Source organism: Magnolia sinica, chromosome 18, assembly GCF_029962835.1.
Source record: "Magnolia sinica isolate HGM2019 chromosome 18, MsV1, whole genome shotgun sequence".
In the NCBI taxonomy this organism is placed as follows: domain Eukaryota; kingdom Viridiplantae; phylum Streptophyta; class Magnoliopsida; order Magnoliales; family Magnoliaceae; genus Magnolia; species Magnolia sinica.
In genome coordinates, this window is record NC_080590.1 from 5050419 (window position 1) to 5068138 (window position 17720).

The window sequence follows — 17720 nt, forward strand, 5'->3', positions numbered from 1 at the left end:
GAACTAGTTCAGAGAAATGATCCAACTGTCAGAGCACCATAAGCTATGGTGCTCGTTGATTTGGGACAGCTGTACAACTCAACTGTATGATTTCCATAAATCCAGCACATATTTCATTGCTACGATTAGAGGTGGGCATCGAGTTGAGTGGACCAGTTAGGTCCAACTCAACTCAATCCAGTTTTGCCAACTTCCTGACCCAAACTTGAACCGAATCCAGCATGCTTGACTCGATCTGAACTGATTCTTGGCTAGGCTGACCTAAATCGAGTCTGACTCGGTCAGAAAAACCGAGTCGGATCAAGTTGGATACAATTCAGATCCGAACTAATTTTTATGGCCCATAAATCAACGGTTAAAGACAAAGCACACGGTATATATTTAAAGAGAGATTTAAAATATTAGAAGTGATAAATCTTTCGCACGTGTGGTTTGTTTTCACCCACTGCTTCATTTATAGCGTGGCTCATTATATAAACAGTTTGGATTATCTAAGCATGAGTTCAAAGGCTATAGTTCATTTTTTTTAAGAAAAAAAAAAAATCCAAGGAATAATAAAAAAGAAGAAAGAAAATGAATCATTTTCTTCTTTTTCTTTGCAATCCAAAACATGCCAAAATTATAGCTTCTGCAGAGAAAGAAAAAGATGAGAAAATCATTGCTCTTTCTTTTTGGTTTGTCATCTCTCCTTACTGATCGGTTTCGGTATGGCACCAGCTCGGGTAAGGTTAGGGTTCAGGTAGATGAAGGATAAAGGTTTAAAAAATATAATTTTTTTTAAATAATTAAAAATAATAATTAACTTTATAATACCCTAATAAAAAATAATAATAATTGACTTTATAATACCTGATTCCGAATCGGATCGGATCGAGTTGTTACATGATCCAAACTCGACTCGGTCAGGCTTCAGATCCGAGTGGGTCTACTCGATCCAACCCGACCTTAGCTTTCGGTTCGGGTCGAGTTGGATCTAACCGGTTTAGTCGATTCGGATCCTCCCCACCTCTTGCTACAATTCAAATTAACACCGATGGTGAATCTAAACATCCAATCCATTACCAATATAATGGATGGTCAAAATCAATCATATGATAGGTGCAATAAAAAATTTGATTTATTTATTTTCGAGAGCTCACAAAAACTATATACATTATAATGCTTACTGCGTTAGGATACTTGGACAATCCCATCTTGCAAATGGATTCCTCTTTGTAAAATACAAATGATAAAATAAAGATATCAATCTTTGTCAGAAGTCGGTGTAAATTGTAGAAGAAAATACCAACAATCACGTGAAAATACTATAGTCGGAAGCCTCACGTGACTTACGATTGATTTTTTTTTCCCCCAACCCATAACCTCAGTCCTGAAAGTCACTCTGCCTGCCACTTAGCAGTGCTGATATCCATCTCGTATCTTACAGTGACCATGCAAGTAATAGCCGAATTAGGCAGCGAGTGAGACTGGCAAAGATGTTGTATATGTGAAATCCACTCCGTCCATCAGGTGATTATCCTTAAATTCACTTTATATACAAACTATTGCACCAATACAATACTCATGGGCCATATCAATGGGAGCAACGTAAAATTGCGGTTAAACCCTAAGTTCACAGGTTGTGGCCCATGAGAGATGAGCCATATCTGATGAACAGGTTTGATGAAAGATAAATACCATGTTATCCTAGGAATAACTTATGGTTGGCATCCCATTCCTATTGTTTTTCATGGTGCGGTTTGGATGACTAGTGAATATTGGTGGGTATCAGCTTCATGCCTCACGTTGAGGAGCTCGATTGGACGGAGTGAATTTATTATATTTTATGTGTGGATATCGAACAACTTAGCATGTGGAACACGACAGAAATGACACTCTCAAATTTATTTATTTTTTAATTTTTAACACACGCACACACACCACCGCACAATCATGCTATGGTGGGAATTCACCACCCATGGGTACCCGAACCCTCAACGAGGTGTTGAAACTCCCGAAAGTGTACCACTGAGTAAGAGTGAGTTTCAACTCCCGGTCGAGAGTTCAAGTACCCATAGGTGGTGAAATTCCACCAGGGTGAGTGTGTGGGGTGTGTGTGTGTGCGCGTGTGTTATAAAAAATAAATAAATAAATAAAGAGAGTAAGGACCCCCTTCTTAAGGAAGTGGATTGGCTGGTGTACCACACACCAGCTATATAGATGGTGTAGATATGTGTCGTGCGAAGACGAGCGAGCATCGAGCTCTGAGTTGTATGAACAGTTCAAAGGAGATCAAAGTTACACGGCCCCCACAATGATGTATTTATTATATCCACACCATTCATTCATTTTTTGAGATCATTTTAGAGCATTAGATAAAAAAACAAATCAAATCCAAGGCTCAAATGGAACACACCAAAAATTGCAGCGAGGATAATGATTTTCACTGTTAAAAAATTCGTAGGGCACACCATAACATTTATTTTCCATCCAATATGTTAATAAGGTTACAAATACTTGGATGAAGAGCCAAAAAAAAATTTCATACTGATCCGAAACTTCTATGACCCCAAAAAGGATTCAATGGTATACGTTCAATCCTCCACTGCTTTTTCTAGTGTGGTCCACTTGATATTTAGATGTCTTATTTTTCGGCTCAAGCCTTAAGACGATCTCTTCAAATAGATGGACGGTTTGGATATAACACATACCTCATAATGGGACCCACAGAACTTACTGGCGTCAATAAATCAGCTATATAGCTGGTGTGTGGTGCCCCAGCCAATCTGCTTCCCGTTCTTAAGAACTTGCGTGTAATATACTCTCAGTTGATAAGAATTTCCGAACGCGGATTGGGTCCTACCTCCGCCCGTCTCCAGCTAGCAACCGGCAGTAGCTTTGAGTGGCCATCATTATGTATGGTTTTTATCATCGTCCATTTATTTTTTTTCATATCATATCAGGGTAGAAGCTCAAAACTGAGGCAGATCCAACGCTCAAACGGACCACACCACAGGAAGCAGCGGTGACAATGATTCTCACATTGAAACTTTACTAAGGCTCACCGTGATGTTTATTTGCCATCCAAACTATTTGCAAAGTTATATGGACTTGGATGAAGAGAAAACACAAATATAAGCTTGATCGAAAGCTTTTGTAGCCAAAAAAAGGTTTTCAATGGTAAGAGTTTAATCCCCATTATGTGGTCCACCTGTCTTGGATTTGCCTCAGTTTTGAGATTATATCATGAAATTATATGGAAAAATGGATGGATGGTGTGGATAAAACCCATACACCACATTGGCCACTCAAAGCTCTTGCCCATTCCCAGCTAGAGATGGGTGGGGTAGGACGTAATCCGCCTTGGGAACCTCCATCCGTTGTGTCCTGAATGTAATAAGGAAGGATTTTACCATTATTAGTACTATGGTAGGGTCAAATTATATATATTAAAAAATGATGGAACGTTTCAAATATTAATTAAGAATATTTGTATGAATGTTCTTGAAAATATTTTCCGATCAAACTTCCCCTACACACTAGAAAAAAATTGTATCAGATGAGCCAGTGATTCAGAAATATCTCTATATTTTTCATTGACCAATAAACGTAAATTGAACTTTATAACCTGTAAATTAAACTGAAAAGATGGATCAACTCTTTCATCTTGATGTTGATCATTGGTTGAATGGTCAAAAATATTTGCATCATAATCTCTACTCAACAACTGAAATGATGGTATATCGCAATTATCAAATCGTCGATCATGACATGCATCATTCTTTGAAATGTCGGGTATATCATAATCGTTGAGTCGTTGATCATTGCTTGAAGGTTGCATATCAGTGGATCATGTGTTCAAACATAATGTAGAATGTGTGCTCATTTGTTTCACAAGAGTTGTACGCATCACTTTTTCTATATACAATGGTATCTGAGTAGGTGGACTCTTTTCACGAAATAGCATATATGCCTCAAGATCTTCATTGTCTTTGATTGTGTGTGGATGGAGTAATCCACGTATTGCTTTACCATACACAACTTTTATTCTCAAATCAAATTCATCCGATGTTGTCTTCATAATATGATGCAATTTATCTTTGAAATCCTGATACGTAATATCATCCCTCTTAACAACCCCTTTCAAGTCTCCTTCTATGCACAAGAAAGTCCCATTCTCATATACTTTCCTCATCATAATAGATTAAGATAGGCCAAGTAGAGTTAATATTCTAATACGGTCTAACTTACAATAAAAATGGACAGGTACAATTGCCAAAGGTGAAGAAGTCGATATTGTCAAAGGTAAAGGGTCTAGGTTGTCATCTGTTAAGGGTCAAGGTGAACAGAACAACGTGAAAAGTCATGCTTGTCATCCACTGGGAGTCGAGGTTGTTAACTATTAAAGGTTGTGGTTGTCAATTGATAGGAGTCATGGTTGTCAAATATTAAGAGTCATGGTTGTCAACTATTAAAGGTCGTCATTGTCAAATGTTGTTAGCCTCGACCATTCACGTCGCCTTATCTTGACCATTTAATTTTTTTATTGTCAAGATCGATCGTTCAATTTTTTACTATCAAGCTTAACCCTTAGTAGATGATAATCTCGACCCTTATTCAATGATAACAATGACCTTTATTGAATGACATTCTACACTATTACTACTTATCTACTTCGACCTTTCTTACCACAATGCCAAAACATATCACAACCTAGTCCCTTAAAAAACAACATCGACAATGATTTAAGGTTTTATTTACTTTCATAAATGACTAATGTTGCAGTTTACTACGATAGTAGGGACACTGGAGAACTGCACGATTGTGGTGGTGGAAGTGGCAGACGAAGTTTCAATAAAGACGAGTTTTGGGATAAATACTGAAGAATACTAAATAGATGTCGGATGAGAGAAATGGCAAAGAGAAATGAATGATTTCAAAGAAGAAGAATCTTCGGATGAGAGAAATGGTGGAAAGAAATGATGTTAGGAATGTGGTAGTGGATCCCACGATCTTCACTTTTTCAAGAAAGGACCTCTTATTAAAAAAAGCAATGCTCGGCCCTTTCTAAGGGCATTCATACACCATTTGTGGGGTCCACCATGGCATATGTGTGGAATTCAACTTTGGAATTTCATGAAAGGTCCTAGTTGTAAGAATGATCAACATTCGCTAATTACATTGACCACATCACAGGAAAATAGTTCATATCAAACGAACACCATTATAAGTTATATCAGGTTTTGTGAGCCACGCAGAGATCTTGTCAGTAAAAAATTAGCAAAATCACAAATAAATAGAGGGCTACAAAAATAACAAATGAATTAGATCTACGTTCCAATAGGTTCAATAATCAATCTCGTCGATGTCACTTTCTCGATATTGAATACTATGTAACTTTTTTTTCACTCAAAATACGTACATCTGTTGATACAAGAACATGGACAATTTAGTCCTAAAATATTTTCAAAACCTGTCAGATAACTACTCTAAGAATATTTGAAACATTCCTTCATTTTAAGGAACTTTTCCATACCAAAGTACTAGTAAGGTCAAAATCCCCAATAAAGAAGAACAAACAAACTGACATTAAAGAAAACAATGAGATGGAGCACGTGTTGCGTAGAATACCCAAGCTCAGCTGAATCCATCATATTTTATGCGTAAATCCACTACATTCGTCACACAAGAGCCACTACTTGGCCTGTACATGTAAAATATCAAAAAAAAAAAAACCTCTTATGGGCAATGAAAACAATATAAAACTGTTGCTGCTAAAACCTCTAAATTCAGACAGTGTACCTTGCCTAATATTTGAATAAAGCTATTTTTTAATATTCCCACTTCATCCATATGAGCTACACCTGCCATGGTAGCCCCTCGTACAAGCTTATGGTTGGCATCCCATCCACATTGATCCATGCAATGTGGCCCACGTGAGTTGTGTATCTTGCTGATTTTCTACTTCATGTATTAAAATCGAGTATAAAAACCCGATAGATAGGGTAGGTGTAACCTACTATATGCCGTGGTTTAGGTTGGTCCAGGGTAACAGCTTATTGGGTGAGTCCCTGACCGTGTGGCGGCCCACCTTTATGTAATCCAAATCTTAAGAGATCCACGCCACAGGAAACAGTGGTCATTGACCATTAAAAACTTCTTAGCCACAAAAGTTTTGGATCAAATTGATATTTTTACTTTCCTTTCATCCAGGCCCGTTCCACTTTATCAACAGATGGGAGGAAAAATACATTAAGGTAGGCCCTAGGAAGCTTTTAATGGTGCGCATTCAATCACCTTTGTTTACTGTGGTGTGGTCCACCTGAGATTGGGATCTGCATCATTTTTTGCTCATGTCCTAAAATGAGTTGGGAAAACAGATGGACTGCGTCCACACATACATCATGTTCGGCCCTACAATCAGGGACTCACCCACTAAGCATTTACCTAGAACTCACCTAATTCACACCTCCTATTACTATATGGTGGCCCTCACATGTGTTTTAGGTAGGGGTGTCAACGGGCCGGGTTAGGGCTGGGCAATGGTCTGTCCAAGCTCGGCTTGGAATATTCAACCAAATCCCAAACCCAGCATGAGCCCGTGACGGGTTGAAATAGTCTAGCTGGAGCTTGGCCTGGAACATTTATGTAGAGCCTGACCTTAGCTCAGACCCAAGCTCGAAAGAAATTATATAAAATAACTTTTTAATGTGCCCCACACCAACCTCAAACAAATCTCTGATTTGGTGGGCCCCATAGTTAAGAAAGAGAGGGGGAGATTTGGTGAGCTCTGCAGTTGGGGGGGGGAGGGGGGGGTGGGGGGGTGGGGTGTTTAGTTGTGAACACATTACTCCTTAAAAGAGTTTCAAGTGTAACTGGTTTACATGCTATTCTATTAGGCTTTTAAGTGGTAATCTGTTTACGGTAATAGATTATGTGCTTGTTTGTCTAGCCTGTAAAGTATTTACAATGAATAAAGAAGGTATTAATACCAGAGAGCTTGGGTGGTTAACCTTCTAAAATTTACAAAAATCACATAAGAAAGACTTGATTTTTTAGGGCCCTAAGAGGGCATTAAAGCATGTGCACACTAAACGGATTGGATATCTTCCAACCATCACAGTGGGCCCCAAATGTAATTTAGAAGTTTTTGATAGTGGATGTCCCATCCTTCCCTCGGATGGTCCATTTGATAATAGACGGGCTTTTTTTTAGGGTGACAGAAGAGCATCGAGGGAAGTACATGATGGATAGATTGGATGTACCATACAAATTATGGTGGTCTCCAGATTTCATGAGTGTATATGAACCATTGTGTTCTAACATGTATAATACATTTTTAGTTGTAAAGAGTTCACCTGTAATATGAAACATGGAATTTTCAAATTACAGCTAAAAATTGTAATGATCTATAATTCATGTGGGCCACAAGAAGGAAAATAATAGTAGGAGGCTTGCACCTTTGTTATTTATAGGGCCCGCTGTGATGATTAGATAAAATCCACTCCAACCACTAAATGCTAAACGGAAACACAAGCATGGTGCCAAAACATTAGGCACATCTATTATTCATATGGCCCACATGAAAGAAAACAGTTTGGATGGTAAGAATTACCCTATATATATATTTTCCAACTGTGTAGTCCACCTGAAACATGCACGGGACTGATTCATGAGCCCAATCCTAACACCGGTGACATACCTTGTGGCTGGATGAATTTTATATAAACACTATGGTGGCGCCCACCTCAATAGTTTTTTGTTTTTTTAGGTAAATGTGAAATAGTTTTCTCCCTACCTTTTGGGTTAAAGTGGAAACAATTTTGAATTTTTGAGTTACCCTGTTAATAAAAATGGAAATAATTTTAAATTTTGAAATGCTATTTTAATTTAGCAGGCCGGGCTAAGTTATTGGGCTTCTGGACTTCATAGTCTAAGCCCAGCCGGATTTAAAAATAGGCTTAAAACTTAAGCCTGATCCTGGCCCTCCATCCCAAATCTGGCCTAAGACTATGGCTGTTTACGAGTCGAGCTAGCTCGAAAAACTTGCTCGACTCGGCTCGAGTAAGCTCAGATTGACTCGGCTTAAATGGCCAATTTGGGCCAAGTCAAGCAAATTATTTGAAGCTCGAGTTGAGTTTGAGCCGAGTTCGACTAGGGGGCATTTCAACTCGACTCGACTTGAAGCTCGAACTTGAGCTCGACTCGGCTCAATTAATAAATATATTAAATAATATAATATTTTATATATATATAAGTTTTAACTTTTAACTTTAAAAAAAAAAAAAAAAAAAAAAAAAAAAAAACCCTAGAGTCTCTACCCGACTGCATGCACCCCCTTTCCCTTTCCCTTTCCCTTTCTTCTCTTTCTCTACCTACTGCCAGCCGCACGCTCGCCTGGACCACCACCACCAGTTTTCATTTCAGCTCCACAATAATATGATTTCAATCTCTTGAGATCTACTTCTTCGGTGAGAAACCTAAGAAATCCGAGATGGGTTCTTCACAGATTTGTTAGAGCTTCAAGGAAATCCAATGATCTGATTGGCTAGAGCTCTTTACTTGGATTTCTGATCTGTGTTCTACTCCATTTCTTTTTTAGTACTTGGATTTCTGCTGGTGGAAGAAGATCAAGAACAAATCGGTTCTTACAGGTTTCCTCATTCGATTTGAAGCTTTGTTTGGTTTTTTCATCGAATTTTGCTTTGATTTTCCTAAGATTTTTAAATATTTCATCAATGGAGGAGGATCAAGAACAAAATTCATTACTCTCTCACCCAACAAGCTTGAGCTCGACTCGAGGTAAACTCGACTCAACTCAAACCACTAGCCCGACTCAAACTCGACTCGACAGCTTTGGCAAACAAGTCAAGCTTCAATGTTAAGCTCGAGCTCGAACTTGAGTACAGCATGGACAAGCCGAGTTGAGCTTGGCTCACCTCGACTCGACTCGGCTCAATGCCCACCTCTACCTAAGACGGACTAAGCCCGGAAGCCTGACAAGCCAAACTGATCCATTGACAACTCTAGTCTTAGGCGCTATTGTTGTGGAGGTTTCTAGTCCTGAGATGGCGTCTGCAGCAAAGAATCTGCATGCACTAAGCCCGGGTGTCTCCATACAAAGTTGCAGACACGTATCATGAAGGCCCTTAGGCTAGGCTCTTGGTGAATGTGTCGTAGCACAGAACGCGAGTTTCTTTGACTCACTTGAATATGGCGCATTGACGTAGGGAAGGATGTGAGGTCGAGCACCATCTTCATCAAGGGAATAACTATTCCGAATCTACGAAACTTCTTTGGACTTCTCACAAAGACTTCTTGAATTTACGAGAAAGAAAACAAGCAAAAATAGAAATAAATTCTACGAAATTCGTAATTTGATTGATGAATGAAATAAATGAGTTCAAGCAATGGGAGAGAAATCAGAATCAACTTACAACTAAAACTCCTAGAATTTGCAACTTGCTATAAATAGTAACCTTACAATTTATAGACAATCGTGATGTACTAGTGCATAAGGTTTTCGGCCAAAAATAGTGTCCTATTTGGCTTCACCAAGCTATTCTCCTAATTATTCTAAGCACTTCTTGTGTTGGGCACAACTCCTAAAGCCCAACTGATGAAGAGTTACAATTAAACTAAAACTAACTATTAATGTAAAATTTTGGTTCACCCTCGCTAAGATCCAAGCACTCGCGCCAAGCCCTGTAAGCCTACATAGGAGAAGGACAAAGGAGACCCTGTCTAGAGCAGGGGACTCTCTGATGACAAAGTCAGGATAGGAATCTAGGTTTAAGTAGTGTTGGTAGGTTTTGGATGAGAGATTTTATGTACTTGTTCCTTTGTGTGAGTCCCCTATTTATACCTTTTAGTTGGACTGATCTCTTCCGGCAATCTCGGCACGATCTCCTCCATTTGGTGGAGAACATGCGCCCAGTGATATCGTCAGTTACATTACGAACGTGGAGTAACGGCCGTTCTTGTTGTGCATTATGAGGTTACATCGAGATGAGCTCAAATGGTCCGAGCCTATGCATAGCAGCCACAGGTCGATGGTCCAAGCTCATACAGGTTCAGTCATTTGTATTGTCGTCATTGCTCCTTTCGGAGTACTTGATACATCTACTGGTTTGGCCGAGCAGGCCCTGAAGATCGCTTGGATTAGCCAAGTTTTGATGTAACTGTTCCAGGTCAGCTTCGCTTGCAGTTGGTTTATATTTTCCCATAACACTTACTATTTATAATAAAAACATAATTAAAATAGGAAAATAATTGTCGATCTGGTGGTATTTCGCAAATCCTACTTGCGCAACCTGGCATAACGGGGTTGGGTAGATAAAGTAACTCGTTCTACCCCAAAATCTTTTTTTTTTTTTTTTACGTTTGATAACTCATTCCAAATTGCAAGATACACCTGATTTAAGGTCCGATGGTCCAGATCACTTCTGTCGCTGACCGGGCCTTTTTTGATCCATCTTGGCCATGAAACTGTCCATGGCCCTCTCTACATCACTCATTTTCTATTTGCTAATCCTTTTTGCATCTAGTCTTTTTTATGTGCCATTAGGCTAAGTATGATCCATAGGCATCTAGGTGATGTACTACCCAAATGTTATATGTAAGCCTGTCAAAGGGTCGGATCAATCATTTATAGCGGATCTGGACCATTATACAGGTCTGATGGTGCGAGTTTGGATCTTAAGATGTTAATCCGTTTATATATAATAGGATCCGTTCCAGATCCGCCCTTGTCCAAGCTGGCTAAGACCTAATATAATTATTTCAATAAATGCTTCAATCTCAGGAACGAAAAACTGATCAAAAGCACAAAAAGTCATAATCCTATTCGGCTCCAACCCATTTACAGGTTTACTTATATGCATTTCTGGTCCACATGTGGGTGCTCTTCAGTTTGCGCTGAAATGACTGGAATTCACTACAACACCTGTGTGGACCCTACCATGTTGTATGTGTGACATTGAATCCATTTATCACCTTTATCACCTAATAACCCTTGTGGTCACTCTCGCGTCTGTAATAGAGGGTCATGGGTCCGGCACACGCCTGATCTTAAAGTCCGTCTAATGAATAAGTCGTGTCAGGGTCCAGAATTTTGCAAGATATTCTATTGAGTTCCGAGACGAGATTAGGAAAAGTCGCATTTATGGTGCTATTGTCGGGCTTGCGCATCAAGGTCCAATTAGTAGTTGTGTTAGGTTTGGACTGACCTGAACTGACCCAGACCCAGCTTGTTCTCGACCTAACCGATCGCACATAAGCAAAACCGATCCATTGCTGCCCCTGGCCCACAATTCAGGCCTGTCCACTGATCAGGTGGGCCACACGTCTGTTGAATATGAATAACTGAACCGCTTTCCAATATTCCATTTGTCTCATATGCATGTCCCATTAATAGTGGACAAGCCTGAATTTTGGCCCAGGCTATGTTAATGGTCGGCCCATCTAATTGATGTCCATGTCCTCTGTCTCACGCACGTTAGCCTTCCATGCATGCCCGACCCGTCAAGATTGTGAAATCAGAGCTTTGCTAAGCCCATACACGTGTACAAGGAATACTATTTACACACCGTCACGTGTGCCAGCTTGTCCGATGGATGAAATATCCAAGCCGTTCATCATGTGGGACAGCTCGCCATAGACGTTCTCACCCAGAAATAAATCTGGTCCGTTCAGCTGGTGGAACGGGTAAGGAAACTTCAGCCACGTCTTTTCTCAACCACACATTTGTTCCGTAGCCTGCTGCCCACCTGACTAGTGGACTCGACCTGATTCTTGGGCCAGACTATATACATTGTGGTTCGCCCTTCGAATGGATGTGTGTGGACTTATCAAAGTTGTTTTTTGAAATATGCGTGTAAAAGGTTCTGAGACTAATACTACCTTGGGGTAGCAATGGGTCAGGTTGGTGTCAGCCCAAGCCCGACCCATCTACTAAAAATGACAAGAATTCCAGCCTGAACCCAACCCACGACCTATTAAGCTGTCATCCAGCCCTGCACTTAAAATTCGTTAAGCCCAACCCAACCTGACCTGACCCAATAAGCTAGACGAGCCACCACCACCACACAGTTTAAGAATGGAATATGTGCTAAAGGTATGCCCTGCTCAGCCAACTAATGAATGAAAGCAAACATATATACACACGTCATGTGCATGTATCTATACTTGTGGTCAATCAATTTATTTCGGATTTTGGGTTATGTCATTGGGCCTAGCCCATCGATAAGCTGTATTTGCACGTTAGGTTGAAGGTAAGCCTGGTTAGGATTCAACCCAAACCCAGCCCATTTATTTAAATGGGCCAAATTTCTAACCCAAACCTGACCCATTACCCATATGTTGCTTAGCCCAAACCTGCTTCAGAAACTGGTCAGGCCAGTTGACCCATGGACCCACCTTACCCATTCCCCTACCACTATCCCTAAATCCCTGATCACACTAACAAGGATTACTAAAGGAGCTTCGTTAAGCCCACTTGCATACAAGTCAGCTAATGCACATGCCACTAGATATGCCATAGTGGCAGACAGCTGAAATATCCAAGCCATCAGTCAAAAGGATACCAACATGCCTTGACGATTTCCTAACAAGAATCAGGTCGGTCCACTAGTTGGGTGGACCACAATGACCTGAACAAATCTACGGTTGTGAAGAAAAAAACCAGCTGAAAATTTTCCAACTTGTCCACCTTTTTATTCTTATTCTTATTCTTTTTTTAAAATTATGGCACACTTACTAAGTGTACCAGCTTTATCGTGGGTAGTTACATCTATACACTGTGAGGTCCACTTGATGGATAGCTTGGAAATTTCAATTTTCTTCCACGCTGGTATATGTGGTGACATATGCATAAGCTGACGTGTACGTGGGCTTAACAAAGCTACACTTAATGGTCCGCGCCTGAGCCTTTGTTTTGAACCGGTCGGGCTGGGTCTATTTGAAAATATGATTCTGCTGCGCCAAGGCCTGGCCCATTGCCGGCTTTGAGCAAAGCTCTAACTAAATACATCTTGACGTATTGTAATAGGGTATGTGAGGACTTTAGCCTTGATCCGAGTCATCTATCAATGATGCAAACCATTTATTTGATGGGCCTCACCTTGGTTGAGATATCAGAATCATATATCTTTTTTTATTAGAATATTTCAACACTTTGATATTTGACTCTTTTTTCTTGGAATGTTGGTAGTCTCCTCAACCTACGGACTGTTCATGGGTTGAATTATTTCATCTAAATAGTTCAGATCATTGAAAAGGAGTCTGATCCAACAGCTAAAATCTCCTACCCAATTGTAAGTCGGAGTGCATTCTACCGAGCCTCTTGATCTATGATGGAAACCGCGCTAGCCAACCTGGTTTGTGCCAGCTTTGTGACCAGCCACGCCTGTTGGTTCTGGGCCCGACCTGTAGGCCTGATACTGATTGGACTGGAACTGTCTTGCATTGACGAAAGTCGACGCATGATCTTATTTAAACAATTCTGGATTTAGTGCTTTGTTAGTGGAACTTGTCCCAGTCGAAGTCCAATTACTCTATTAATGGACTGGTATGATTTACTTTGGAGAATGAATTAGGATTTTGGCTGATATTTGTGGGTTTTTGACCAGGTCCTAGTCCATGTTCGGATACAGGTTGTGTTCGGTTTAAAAGTCCAAATCATAAAAGAAGTATATATTTTGGATTGAGATGGAAGAATCGATCTCTATACATTTCCCACGGAGGGGTCATTCATCAATCTATACTGTCTACCTAGCGTGCCTCATTGTGGAATCATAGTTCTTATGGGAAAATATAATCCGACCATAATTAAGGTCAGCTCATCCCAGTCACGTCTCCGGACAGATCAGCCGAACTTCCTTCAAGGTCGGCTCAACGAAATAAGCGCCTGCTCCAAAGATACTTCATCGAATGGGACCAACGAGCAAGATAGGTCTGAGCTGTAGTATGGAAAGGAATGGGCTCGAATGAATCGATCCAAACCGTTCTTAAGTAATCAACCTTGCCGACCCCAACCTTGAGCAGCCCACAGTCGGCCCGGTGTAATTCGAGCCCGATTGAAGAGACCTTTGCTCGGCTCGTCTACTCGATCTGATTTCAATCGACCAGCTTAGTTAAGATAACTGAGCCGAGCTCAATTTAGTAACGCACGAAAACATTAACCGCTTAACCACAATCACAAGATAATTGACAACATCATCACATATGCAGTTCTCGCCTACTGGTAGAGATCGTGCCGAGATTAACGGACGTCCACTCCAACCAAACAATATAAATAAGAGCTTAACCTAATAAAACAGGTTTGCAAAATCTCTCACCCAAAACACAATCACACTACTTAGATCCAAATTCTTATCTTGACTTTGGTATCAGAGGGTCCTTTGTCCTAGCCAGGGCCTACTTTGCCCTTTTCCTGTGTAGATATATAGAACTCAGCGCAAGTGCTCAGATCTTGAAGAGGGTGAGCTGGATTTTTGCATCAACAATAGTCACAAGAAGACCGTATGCACCACTTCACTTTTCAGAACTTAAAGTGGACCATTAACTGCTTTTCTTTATCAAAATCTATTTGAAAGCCACCTTTTGGATGGCTAGTATCATTCCTATGGTAGAGCCATCTTTGCAGTACACGTACACGTGGTAGGGTGATGTACAATTTGGGTCTGCCCATATTCAGAACCTAGCTTGGATGGTCGTTTCAAAAATAAAGCAATACTATCCATGTGATATGCCGCCATTAAAATAACGGTGAAAAATAAAAAATAATTAACGGTCTAGATACCCTTATTCAATGAATTTTATTTTAAAAAAACTGAAGTCATCCATCTTTATGACGTCAGCAAGACACCAGCGAACATCGATTGGCTGGTGAGTTCCGGTGAACCCATGTACGGACGCGGATTTCCTGCAAAAGCCTTTCGCAGGAAGTTCCTGCGCAAGGTTGTTTGGTGGAGCCCACCACCATGTTTCTGAGAAATATACTCCGTTTATCCGTTTTGTGAGCTCATTTTAGTACAAAAGAAAAAAAATGAGGTAGATACAAGACTCAAGTGGGCCACACGAGAGTAAACAGTGGATATTCGGTGAGAACCGTTGAAACATTCTTATGACCATAAAAACTTTGTTTTAGGCTAATTTATTTTGTATTTTCACTTCATCCCTGTGATAATGACCTTATGAACGGTTTGGATGGCATATAAACATCAAGGTGGACCCCAAGAAGGTTTCAACGGTAGGCATTTCTTTTCCCAATTTTCCCTCTGGTGTGGTCCACTTTAGTTTTGGATCCTACTCATTTTTGGTCACTTGTACTAAAATTAGCTCCCCAAATGGATGAACGGAATATATTTCCCAGACACATGGTGGTGGGCCCCACCCAACATCCTCCGCGTTCCATGTGGTACGATTTGACTGGTCTCGTACGAATGAAATAGCATGTTTTTCTCGATCAGACCTCATAAAATCCCGCCGCTTTGGGTGACCAAGTCACCGGACAACCGGTCACATTCGAATTGCCTCTCAACTACTGAACTTTCATAGGAATCCCCGCCCAACCCACTGATTGGTCTATAATAATTTGATGAAATTACATCAATCAAGTGAATGCGGCACGTTTTTGTTAGGTGCAAATCCCGTCCACGAGAATGCGTGGAATGGGATTCGGGGGTTTACTAGAGCAGGCGCTGTGGGCATACTGTGTGTATGTTTTTTATATCTGCATATCGATTTTGTCCTCTCATATCAGGACATGAGCCCAAAAATGAAACATATGCATAACTATAATACAATGCAGGATACAGCGAGAATAATGACATCTACTGAACTTTCATAGGGCCCACTGTGATGTTTATTTTCAATCCAAGCGATTTATAATGTAACACAGGCCTGGATGAAGAGAAATTAAAATACAAATATCATCTTGATGCAACCCCATGAAGTTTTTAATGATGGGCGTGCAATCATCACTGTTTGCTATGGTGTGGTCCACTTGAGCTTTGGATCTGCTTTATTTTTTGGCTCATGCCCAAAATAAGCTGGCAAAATCGGTGGACAGCGTATATAAATTAAACACATACATCATGGTGGGCCTCACCGCGGCTGCCATCAGGGTCACCAGGCAATCCGCTTCCGTCCATCAATACATGAACTAGCGACATGCGAGAGATGGCTCTACTATATTTCAGTTCTTCTGGCTCTACCGAATCACAAACCTGACTCGTACACCCAAGTGCTTATGCTCTTACTACAGTTACAGTTTTTATAGATCTCCCAACAAAGAAGAAAGCAATAAGCTTAATTACCTAACTCAAACAGATTGCAAAAACAAAATAGGAAATACAAGAAGAAATACGAGGCTAGAAATCTCTTCAAATGGCCTCTCATGGCAGTAAACAATCCACCATCACATATACCAGCTGATACACACCCATGTCGACGTGGGCAAGATCAGTCCCTCCATTTAGGACTCGTGATGCCGAAGAAACCCTGGTGGGGGTGAAGGGAACAAGACACCAGCAGACAGTGGAGACTGCGGCCCGGAATCCACAATCGCCGGAGCAGGTGAAAGAGGTGAAAATGAGTAATCGGGCGTGGAGTGTGGGTGATGCTGAAACCCGGGCGAGATGAATTGCGGTGGCATTAAGTTCAAGAAGCCGCTGGGGGACGGCGAGACGAGCTCCGACGTCAGAGAAGGCAGAAGGTAGGTGGGGCGGCTGCTGGCGGGTCTGGGACCCGAGTCAACGATCGAGCTCTGAAGGTAACTCGTGTAGGCCGGGACCGGAGACTCGGCCGTGTTGGGCCAGAGCGAGTCGCCTGGCGTTGGACCGGGTCGATCAGGTAAGTTGTTGTTAAGGAGACTGGTTGGGACGGAGCGAGCGGTGGGGGTGAGCGAGTGCGGACGGATCCTCTGCAAGCGCGAGGAGGGAGTTTTGGGAGGGTTGTGAGGAGGAAGAAACGAGTCGTTTTGAGAGGGTGAACCGGTGAGTTGCTGGACGACGTTGCGGAAATCGTTCTTGCTGATGTTGTAGACTTGAGGTTTGGGCTGCTGCTGTTTTCCGAGATTTGGTTGGTGTAATGGGATTTTTCGTATGGTTTTGCCTATCTTGTTTACGGACAAAGAGGCAGTGTGTCTGCTGCTACTGGTTTCGGAGAAACTGGAGTCGTCCATTTCCAGAGAGAGAGAGAGAGAGATTGCAAGATATTCTGAATTTTTGGAAGAAAGAAATAAGAAGTGGTAAGGTTAGATTCGGGTAGTCTGCAGCACTGCTCAATAAATGAAGAACAGTTTAGAGAGTCAGATGAAAATTGCATAGTCATCGGGTCAAACAACGGGGGAGAATTTTTTTGGAAAATGAAAAAAAAAACATTTTTTTTGTACTCCGGACTGCCGCGACCCATACCCACCCACAGAGCGGGCTAAATTTAGCACAAGGGTAACTCAATCCAAGCGGTACAAATTGTGGGCCACATTACCAATGGGTTAAATCAAAAGAGTTATGATCAACAGGAGAATCTTAGTTGCAGATTATGATCATCTTATCCCAGCTGTTCAAATAATGGACACCGCTTAGATAGAATCATAATCAACGCGAATAGATTTTAATTGGTAGCCATCAGTGGAGAGTAAATTTGAAAAATTTTGCATAGTCGAATGCAGCAAACAATTGTCAGTTAGTCGGATGGAACGATCCTCTTTGTAATTTGATATTAGTCCACCCACTTTT

At 41.0% G+C, this 17720-nt stretch overlaps 1 pseudogene; it reads right to left on the reverse strand.

Annotated features, from left to right (window-relative positions):
• Positions 1-16136: 16136 nt before the first annotated feature.
• On the reverse strand, positions 16137-17241 carry LOC131232757 (protein HAIKU1-like; annotated as a pseudogene).
• Between the last annotated feature and the right edge of the window lie 479 nt (positions 17242-17720).